An 11,755-nucleotide genomic window follows, 5' to 3' on the forward strand; every position below is an offset into this window, starting at 1 on the left:
TTATTAAGACCAAACAGGCTTTAGATTTTAGAAATACAACTACATCAAACGAATATTTAGTATTTAGATGCTTGTGGAATGAAGGCACAGAATGAATCAGTTATAGATTTATGGCAAACAAGCTTTGGCTTAAAGCATTTAGGCTATGTCTAGTTTTTAGAAATGCACTGGGAGCTAAGGATTATAATTAAATGTTATTTTATGCAACTAAATAAATTATAATGCTTAGAACAAAATAATATTGTGTTGAGCAAATACTCGATAGTGGATATCACAATCATTTTCTATTAATTTGTCCAAATATACTTACCGAATAATGTGAGACGAGATAAATATTATCACTAAATAAATTAACTATTATGTTGTTATAAATATTAAAAATGACACTGTTATCTCCATAGTCGTTCTCGCATACCTGTGCATCGAAGCTCTACCTCGGGTCGTCAATATTTAATTATCGCTTTTGAGTCCGGACCTTAAAAAATGACACACTCACACTTTTAGATCATTTCTTTGTGTCTAAAATAAGACAAGTTGCAGAATATAACGTTAGTGATATCATATAAAATCTAGCAAATAGTAAATACGCACACCCTTAATGATCAGTATCTACAAGAATTATCTCAATATTTATTTCGCGCTTATTGTGCAGTATTTTATGAAATAAAAATGAAATTCATTAAAAGGAAAACAATGATAGCAATTACCTTTTCCAAATGACTTTCTACAGATCTTGTTTAAACAATTTAACGATTACCGCAACGCATCTGGTGTAATTTATGTAATTGTTGGACAATTAGCAATATTAAAATCTGTTTTGTTAGCAGCATTCCGCGTAAAATATTGCAGGTTTTTCATTTCTAGATTAAATATTTACAGTGAATATTAATTTTACATCTGATACTTTAATACTAAAATAATATTGGTGAGATAAATTTAATTAGCAACGTTTGTTTATATGCTAATAATGTTTTACCACAAAATTGAATTCTATGTGACATTTTCATGTTTATTGCTCGTCAGATTGTGGTTAACATAAACCATAACAATTTTGTTGTTTGTTGTTTAAATATTTGATAAGCTATTTTGGAGCTAGAGTTATTTAAACTGAGAATGTAAATTAAAATTAAATATTAAATGGGATCACAAATTACGTTTACGTGTGGTAGTCGGACTTTGACGCGTGAGTAAAGTTCTTTAATTTTTTAACCCGCTGATGAATTTGAAATAAATACTTATTTTAAGTCAACATAACACGTCATGAATATTTTTCATTAGATATCTCAAATCCGGAATGAAAAAAATGAACGTAGGTATTTTAATTTAGTATGTAACGAGTAATTGAAATTTTCCCCGATTAAGAAATAATCGGGACTAAAAACTTTACAATATCTACTTCAAATATTATGTACATTTGATGTTGGAATTATCAGATTACCACCAAATGATATGGCTGAGAAGCGCTTAGAGCTAACAATAATTTGAGCGTGTGTATGAATTAATCCATTTATTACAAGAACTACAAAAGTTGATAGTCATGTGACATTAAAGTTTAACTAGGAGCTTATGTCTTATTTTATCAAATTAAATTGAAACACTTGTTCAACTACTACGTAGCAAGGACTAAAAGTCTTAAAATAACAAGCAACATTTCTGAATGCTATATCAATTTTCTTTGTTCGTAATTGATGACCTACGCTAAGAACAGTAGCGATTAACCAATGTAATCACCAGCAATCAGTATAGATCCGTTAACTTCGTCGAAGCGTAATAGGAAAAGCGAAAAATGAAACGATTGCGTTACCGAGAAATAGAATTTTTATCGCAAAGCTAAGTTCGTTTAATCGCTCTGAAATAATTAAAATACTTTTGCATTTTTACGAATGTTTAGACGTTGGATTTAAAACGCTTTTTAGCAATTTTAGTTTAAGTGGTGTATAGAGTTAGATTTCAGTAATTTATTTTGTTAAGTAGTTATTTATAAAAGGAAAATTATGAACGCTGAATAAGCGTTAATGACTTACTCATCTTTGTTCATGTTTCACGCCTTTTCTAACGCCATATTTTTTAATAAGCAAATAATAAGCCAATAAATTACCTATAATACACTTTATAATAGCAGATAAGAGATAAGTAGGCCAGGGACGCCTTTGTATACATTTTATCGGATTAACCCACATCTTCCTTGTGGAATAGAAAATGAACGGTCAATTTTACGATAAAATTTAAAATGCCTGTTTGTTAAGACAGGATTAATACTAAACTTGGAAACTTCGAGATAAACGTTTATACCGTATTTATTTACTGTATACGAATGAACTTTGAAGAAAATTTAATTATTGTACGCTGAAAAAAAGTTATAAGAAAATGGTAGAGATTGATTTCACGACAATAGCCAGAATTATCCAACTTGAATATTACAATTGTTTCAAATACGTGTTTGGTGTATTTGTTAATTATAAAAATAAATAATTACGTTATTGAAGACAACTTAATCAGTGTTGAAAATAAACTACAGACAAGTTCACAAAACTATTTGAACTCTACGAGATAGAATTACTTTTAATGTCGTATAATCCGTCCTTTAACAACCCGATAAAATTATGTTATCTAGCCACATTATTCTAAAACCTAGGAACTAAACCTTGTGTAATATAGTAAGCATTAAAATCATTTACGCTTACAACTATCCACCTCACCTTTACCCTAGGTAAAGAACCAAAAGCTATCTACGAGAAAATAACTTTGACGCAGCAGTTTTCATGGAACAATTTATGAAACTTCGTATTCTCTCAGACCATCCATTTACCTTCTGACGTTCATTGGCTTCACTTGATTTAGACGTTCTGCAACTAACGTTTCGAGTTAGGGCCAATTAATTGTATGGATGGTATACTAAATGGTATATTTTACTTTCAAAGTTTAAAGTTACAGTATATATATTAGAGTAAAATTGAGGATGAAGTTTAAAACAAACAGGTTATAAAGTATGATATAACATCGTACATGAAGACGTAATATTAAATTTAATAAACAGAGAAATATAAATTTGATTATTAGATACCTCTAAATATAATAACCACTTGTGTAAGGGTACATAAGAAGTTAGGAATATGGGGGACAGAAAATAGTTCGAATGTATTAAAATTAAACTATGATAGTATACAACTGCCTTTTAAAAGGCGGGTCTACATCGAGCAGCCTCGCAAAGCTATTGCTGCGCGAAGCAGCTTAGCCAGTGTGGACACGGCTCGGCCAAGAAAAATGCGTGAGTACTATCTAGACTCGGCACGGCAAATAATGAATCTAAAATTGTCCCTTTCATCAAGACTACTAACAAAGTGAGGATATTTGGGTCGGCTATCGATCCGCTATTGACCAGTCACATATATATCTCCAGTGACATTTATGCATTTAATAAAATATTTAACTCACAAGTAGTGTCCACTGCAACGGTCATATTTTATGCAGTCGGTGTCATGCCTTGCTTGATACTATAAATTATAAGAGTTACATAGCTGTAAAACATATCTTTTGTATACTTTTTTTACTTTACATACCTTTTGGTGTAATTTTCAATGTTCATATTTATCCGACTAATAAATTCTCTTGACAATTACGAGATGATTTTTTTAAATGAATATTCTATACATATACCCAAAAATCAATTATGAACTGGTGCAAAATTTCCTTTGAGAGCTTTATAATTAATGTATGCAGCTTCCTTTAATAGCATATGAATAATTAACGAACAAATTCATTAAGAAAAAGCTCCGTTAAAATAAATATTATTTAAAGGCGTGGGTGATATTAATTACTTGTTAAAAAATTAACTACGTAGATGTTATTGAACTCGTCAGTTACGAGGAGCGTGGGTTCAAATCTCGGTAGAATAGAATACTGTAATTTGTACGTTTCTGTATATTTATAATAACGTTGATGTAATTGAAAAAAAAAATCATCGCATGTATGAGGTATATGTATTACAAAAAAATCATAGTAGTATGATAGAATATATAGATTTCGATTGATTTAATATTTGATATTTAGCGACTTTCATCTTAAATAATAGATCAAAGATCCATGACTGCTGAGAAATTTTCCCGTTTATATCATAATAAAATTGTTTGTTTCGATAGTGTGATAAGTAATTACGCATAGTTCATAATATATCAGTTTGATATCGGAATAATATTATCAAAGCCTAAAATACTGCGAAACATTTAATTAGAATCAAATAATTTGGAATATTAACATAATTATTGGCGCCATTTGAATAATAATTTTATCGATGCACAATGATAACTTAAACCTGTTTAATATATTACAGGGACATTAATGCATAGCATTTTAACTATACAATTTTAAGTATGTATTCTAAACAACCATTTTATAAGTGATTATTTTTGCGCACTCAGAATAGTTTATAGGAAGTATCTTTATTTTTCGATGGATGGTTTCTTTCTTTCACTACAATGAATGAAATTTAACTAATAATAAGGCATAACGTGTTGAAATTAAAATTTCTAGTTAACATATTAAAGTAAGTTTGAAAAAGGTAGTCGCTGCTTTTATAGCAATAACAGCAACGGGCACCCGTCAAATTATTCCAAAAAGCTCCGTTGTATGTGTATATAATAATTGTGTATTAACTATTAATCACTTAGCATCTGTGAAAAAATATAACGTGGTTAGATAATATATTAGAATAATTATAATATCTACTACTTTTTTTATTTCTCGCCCTTCAGAATAACGTTTCGTATTTTTATTTGAATGCAATGAAAGAAAGAAATATTACGAAGCCACAAAGGCTTCATTTCGAAAATTTAAAATAATTTTTACGTTATTCTACAAACAATGACTTGGTTTTATTGGAAAATCCTAACAATAAGGTAAGGATGGCATTTTTCTTTTTCTCTTTAAAATAATGCTGACTCTTACAAACTTGATAAAAAGCCTATTGAAAAAATGCATTGAGTATCTGTAAGCCCCAACTTTTGAACTTTCTTCATTACTTGTTATTGAAACGACGAGTAACTTTTAAACTAAACTGTTGAATCTCTCGTTTAAGGAATAGTTTTCTTTTATCCTCTTGATACTTTTTTATGTTTAATTAAAATATTTTGTACATAAAGGTATAGATATAAAATGCTTTTAATTTAATATTATGTTAATAATATTATAACTCTAATTAATAGGCAGTGTACTAATAAGAATGTGTAGAGTAATCAATTATTATATTTATTTTACTATATTTACATACTTGTTTTAAAATGTCATACATAGAAAATTTCCAACATTGCAAAGTCTACTTAATAAAATGATAATTTTACATTGGTGTAAAATGTTCTGGGTCACATTGAATGGAACGAACAAAAAGTCCACATCTAAGCGGTCGTCAAACATGTTACACAGAAATATAAAAGTCACTCTTTTATATTTTACAACTGCTTTTTCCATATGAATAGGGCGCAATTAGCCCAATCGCGTATGTTCCATATTTCTTCATTTCCCACACAATTTACTTCGCTCGACACGACGTTTGTAGCCTTAAAAGTAATTTCTCGGAATCGTATTACCGTGAACATTGTACGCTGAATGTAAACGACTACCTACTAATCTTTTCGCGGAATTAACTTACTTCTGACGGAGTTGCTGACTTTAAACTACTGGTTCACGTTCTCGCTATGTCTTAGTCAGCTGTCGGGCCAAATGTAAAGGAAGAATTTCAGTACTTTTCCCAGCCTCAAAGGATGTTTTTAGAAGGGTTGCTCAGCTTTAGCTGGGTTTACTTTTGAAGAGTTTTACAACTCTCTAACGGCTTTATCATTTCACTTATTTAAATGCGAATTATATCCTCGTTCAATATTACAAACTGTTTAGGTAAATCAATCAGAATATCTATGTATATTGTAATGAAATCCTACTATAAATGCGAGAGTTTGTGAGGATGTGTGTGTGTTTGTTACTCTTTCACGCAAATACTACCTAACCGATTACAATGAAATTTAGCACACACATGTAGAGGGTAACTTTGATTAACACATAGGATAGGTTTTATCCCGGAAATCCCACGGCAACGGGAACTATGCGAGTTTTTCTTTGAAAACGCGGGCGGAAATCTAGTATTATATAATTTCTAAGCATTATCTTACTATGTATTTTTAAATAGACATTTGGCAAATAATTTCAATTATCACATTATCAGTCTTCATTTACTTGGATGCTAGAAGATATCGTATTTGTTTACTTTTTAAGAAATGCATCAAAAGACAGGTTAAATTTAAAATGTGGAAACAATGCAAACCACACAATTAAGTCGCACAAAATGCAATTTAAACTGTATAATTGATTTCTAAATGGCCAGCCGAGCATAATTAAGCTAATTTATACAAACTACGCTGTATAAAATGGCATTTATTTTTAAAAAGTGCAGTTTAAAATCCTTTATAATTAACAATAAAGCGGCAAAAGCGGAAAACCAACATCCGCTGGGTTGCGGTTTCAAAAAATTATTCGTTATTAAGCTATTTATGTGACGGTGTGGTTATGGTTAGGTATACTATGATGGGCTTTTGGTTTGCACTTATCAAATATTGGTTTGATTTATTAAAAACTGCTCGTAGAGGCTTCATCTAAATACCTATTTTATGGAATTTTTTGAATATTTTTTGTGAGAAATCATCAAAAATTATTAAATTACATATAAGAAATTATTATATAATAGATTCTTGAATTATATACATGCTTTTTGTCTCTATGTAGATGATATTATATTGACTAGAATACTCAATAATTATATACCTACAGAAAATGTATTGTAACAATTCTATGATATTAATATCTTCCTATTAATAGAAATATTCCTCACAATGGAAATACTATCAAATATTTAGTTTAATCCAGACTCTTTCATAAGTAAGTGTTATAACATTGAGTCTGCGTTTGTCAGAGATTAATGATCGCAGATAAAAATTTGACAAACGTATAAAAGGTTTGTGTAATAGTGACACATCGTAGACGCTCTTTTTCACAATAAAGTACTACTTGACTAGCAATTTATTTGTCTTGTCATTTTGTAAATAACTATTCGTAAAAATTATTTTCAAATCTCGTAAGATATTATATAAATTATAAATCGTCAATTGTTAGTAAATAGGAGACTGAAAAAGTTATAAGTACCTACTAGGTATTAGATTTAGGTATTGTTACATTAAATAAAAATTGAAATTTATTAAAACTGTTGTGAATAAAGTTGACTATTTAATTCTTAAACACATGCAAAAGTTTACACGAATAAAAAAAAGTTTTGTTTTGTTGAGTTTATGATATTTGCTGATAATGTTCAAAAACGTTTTTAAAAGTTAATTTTATTTTAGTTTTAAAAAATAATACAATAATATAGCCTTAATACTGTAATGGATATAGAAGAATGTCTAGTGAAAATTAGGTCTACTCATTGTAATGCTAATGTAGTATGTCAGATTAGTAAAACTAGGTTAGCACGAAGTTATATATAATTGATTGATGATTTCTATTCACAAAAAGTCATATTCCATTCAATAGCAAGCTCAGATTAACAAAAAATGGTTATGGCCATCGGAAATGTGAAATGTTTGCATATTTTAATCAATGTTTTATCTAGCTCTTGATGAGACTTTAATAAATAAAAAATAACGGATTTAAAACGCGTTAATTTGATTAATATTAGAATTAAGACTGAGATACAGTCTTGACATCAATATGGAAATTGCTGGATGTTAAAAAGTTTTTATTTTATTTGTATAATTCTCGTCAAACCAAACACAAGATTATAATAATTTGAGAGCATATTTTATGTTTATAGTCAATTTCAATTCCTAAATTATTCCTATAAATTTTATGCTAGAATAACTTTATTTATGATCTTACTTAACTTAGAGCTTTTATTGTCTTTAAATCAATGAGATAACATGATAACGTTTACGATATAAAGTACAAAAAAGTGATGACTATAGCAACCGCTCCAATAAAATATTATTACAACGTAAAGCCTCACATTACTCACCAAACTTTCACGATAGAATTAAGTGTAAAGAAGTTCACAAAATCTAATTACTTTTTTACCTCGTCGGTGGGAACTCCGCTAACTAAAACCTTTTACAATTAAATCGTGCGGAAATTCGTTACGTTATTCTAAATACTCCAACTTTGTCAATTTAATGGCTACGATTCAGGTCGATTTGGCTACTCTTAATTAAAATAATTGTACAAAAAGGTTAGTTTCCTGGAAATCGATTGAAATCGTTTTGATATAACATAACAAGGAACACAAGAGCTCATTAAAGCGACGGTGGGACTTTTAAAAGCACCGCTTAAAATGTTTTTAAATTTGTTCTTTCATTACAGCGCTTTTATAAGACGAAGTTGTTACTTTAATGTTTTGAGAAGCACTCAACTTTCTGTGTCAATTAAGCTTCTAAAATGCCCCTTTGTATGTTGTGAACACATTTGACAATGTTTTCTGTTCTCTTCGATGAAGAAATGACTAAATAAAAATATGAAGAAGTTATGAACAGGGATGACTCTTGAATTATTTTTGCGGAGGTGTTAACCTGTCAACACTTAATGAATTATAAAACGAGTGTTTTGATATACGTTTATAAATCTAAACATTGCCTCGAGTAGTCCTGACCATCCAGCCTATGGTTAATACGTCCAACCAGTTAGATATTTACACATCTTAATATATATAAATCTCGTGTCACAATGTTTGTCCTCAATGGACTCCTAAACCACTTAACCGATTATAATAAAATTCGCACACCATGTGCAGTTCGATCCAACTTGAGAGATAGGATAGTTTAAACATGTAGGTACCACGGGCGAAGCCGGGGCGGACCGCTAGTAATTATTATAAGAGTAGTACAAGTAGTAATAAGTAATAAAAATTGCAACTATGTACATATAAATAATTAAAAGTAATAGTATATTTATGATAATATTTCATTGATAGACCCGGAAATTAAGACGAAATCGTTCAGTTATTTTAATTAACCTTGAAAATGTTTTAGTAACAAGTAAACACATTTCTAATAACATTTCAACAGATTCCGCTGATATAGCGATAATTACACTAATTGTATTTGAAGGTTGATGAGGTCGAGTTAACTCCCTCGGGTGAAAAGTTTGCGTACGCGGAACACTCGTACTGATAAATTATATTTAGGAAAACATATAATTGATTGATTGAATATTACTGATGTATGTGATGATCGTTCGATAACATGTTAGGGTGCGCATAGACTAGAATATTTACTTGTAACTTAGGTACAACGAAATGCGACACATAAAAATCCCTGTGACCATTAGGTACACCGAAGTGTCCAGCATTCTAAAGAATACATTGTATAAAAATTCTCGACAAAATAACATTATCTATATCATGTGTTTTATAAAAATGTTAAACAAGATTTAATTAAAATTATAAATGTTATCTCTAAAACAAGAACGTACAAACGTGTAAGCAGAATTAAAACTACATTTTTCATAAAGTTAATATTTCGCTTGTTAAATTTATTCAACGCCCATTTCTCTCAAGGAAACGCAAAACTTTTTGCGATTCGTTCCGCGAAGTCTCCCGAATGCAATGAATTCCTAACAATTACTCAGAAATGCTTATTTCTACTTCGCAGCGAGTCAACACTATTAAAACTGAAAATTGGTATAAATCTAGGCTGTAGAATCAGGTCACGGTTCTGATTAAGTGAGATGGCAAATGAGCGATACATCGATGTAACGAGGGTTGGCAAGGGATCCGTGTAGCCTTATGTAACCATGGGCCTACTTTAGACGTAATTACTGGTTAGGGCGTTAGAAGAACTGATATCTTGCTAATACAGACCTGCTCCCAATAAAGGGAATGAACTCGTGAACTCAAAATATGTCCCTTGCGTAATTTTTTATATCTTAGTAGGTATACAAAAAAATATATTGCAAAAATGCTATAATTCTCAACAATTCATAAAAATAGGTATCCGATAACTGTTTGATTGATTCAGAGTTTATTGTATGATGACCTCAAAATACTAATTATTATCCTCTTGGTCTTGAAGATTTGATTCCTTATTTCGGAGGAAAAAGATTCGCTCTAGCACAGTGTGGAATGCAGATTGTCTAGAAATTTATACATTCTATACTTTTTATTTTATTAAGAAATAAAACCTCTATAAATAGAAATATAATTAATTAAAACCCTATAGTTATTTTAAATCAAATGTGAGCTTGCTTCCTAAATCATTTATACAAACATAAATGTGTTTTTGTTTAGTTCACACCCCTGTCGAAACATTAATTACGCTCCTATAATCTCATTACTCAAGCGAACAATTTGGATTTCATAATATATTTTATAAATAATAATATCATTTAGTATGTATTTCATCGAATTATAGTCTGTTTGGATCGTTATCAAGTCAGTTAATTATGTAAATTATATATTTTAATAGCAATATATTTAAATTCTTTAAATATAATTATATGATAGACAATTTTTATTATTATTATTTTTAAATATAAATATTTCAGGATATTTTCCACACACGTCACGATTTGATCCCCATACTAAGCTTTCGCTTTGTGAATATGGAAACCAGATGGCTGATAAACATACATATTATAATATAATTTTAAATAAATACTTATGTCGATAATTAACACCCAATTTCATCAAGGAAATATTTGCTCTGGGTGGAAATCGAACCCACGACCTTGGAAGATAGGGTCAATACCAACTTAGCCAACCAGTTAGTTCAATTATCTTGATAAAAAAATTAAGTATTTTCGTCTCCAATCGTAATGTGAGGTACAAAGGAAGGAAACACATTTGTAATAAACTCTAAATAAGAGCACAACGTGATGGATCATTCAACAGGTGATGCGTCTTCCAAATAACAGATAGAACGAAATCTATGTAATGTATTACATTGATAATATATAACATCTATATGGCTAAGATATAGTTAAGTTATAGTATATTTAATACTTAGAAATTCAATCAAAAAAGTCAGTTAAAGAACCAAAATAAATCGATTGTTCGATTTATCAGCACAATAATATTAATGGTTAATGTAAATACTTCAAATCGGTGATACCAACCGGCACTTCCAAGAATCAAAAGTTTAATGACATAAAACATCTGCAAATCTACACTAGGCATTGTGAATTATGAACTGTATCCGTAGAGAGTCTCTATATCTGTACAAGGAACAAATATGTTCGGATTATAATTATAATAATTGTCTATACTATATTATTATAATGAGTGGAATGAAAGAAGCTTGATACTATCAATTTATTGTTCTACATCCAGTTCTAGATCTAGGATACAAGAAAAATATTTGAATATATTTTAATATATCAAATACAAACTTTGCTCAAATTAGGATAACGTTTCAGTTCCAGGAATATATTGTCGATATTAACTTCTTCCTTTCCAAAAATATCAAATTTATTATTCGCTAATTAATGTGATTGAATTGTTGATATTTGCTACACCATTTTTGCTATCGTCAAAATACTACGATTAATTATCTAAAGGTACCTACAATTTTTAATCTTTAGAGATTAAAACATTAACTAAAAGCTTTTTATGGAGTCTTAAGTGGGTTTTAATTAGAATTTTCTAGAAACAATTTAAGGACAAACGAACAAGTAATTTTTAAAAATAATTTATTACAAAGAACTCTTAGGTAGGTACTGTAACTTGTAGGGC

The sequence above is a fragment of the Colias eurytheme genome, chromosome 19, assembly GCF_061535395.1.
Source record: "Colias eurytheme isolate Ceu_HAF_F1 chromosome 19, ilColEury1 Martin Lab GWU primary, whole genome shotgun sequence".
Classification (NCBI taxonomy): domain Eukaryota; kingdom Metazoa; phylum Arthropoda; class Insecta; order Lepidoptera; family Pieridae; genus Colias; species Colias eurytheme.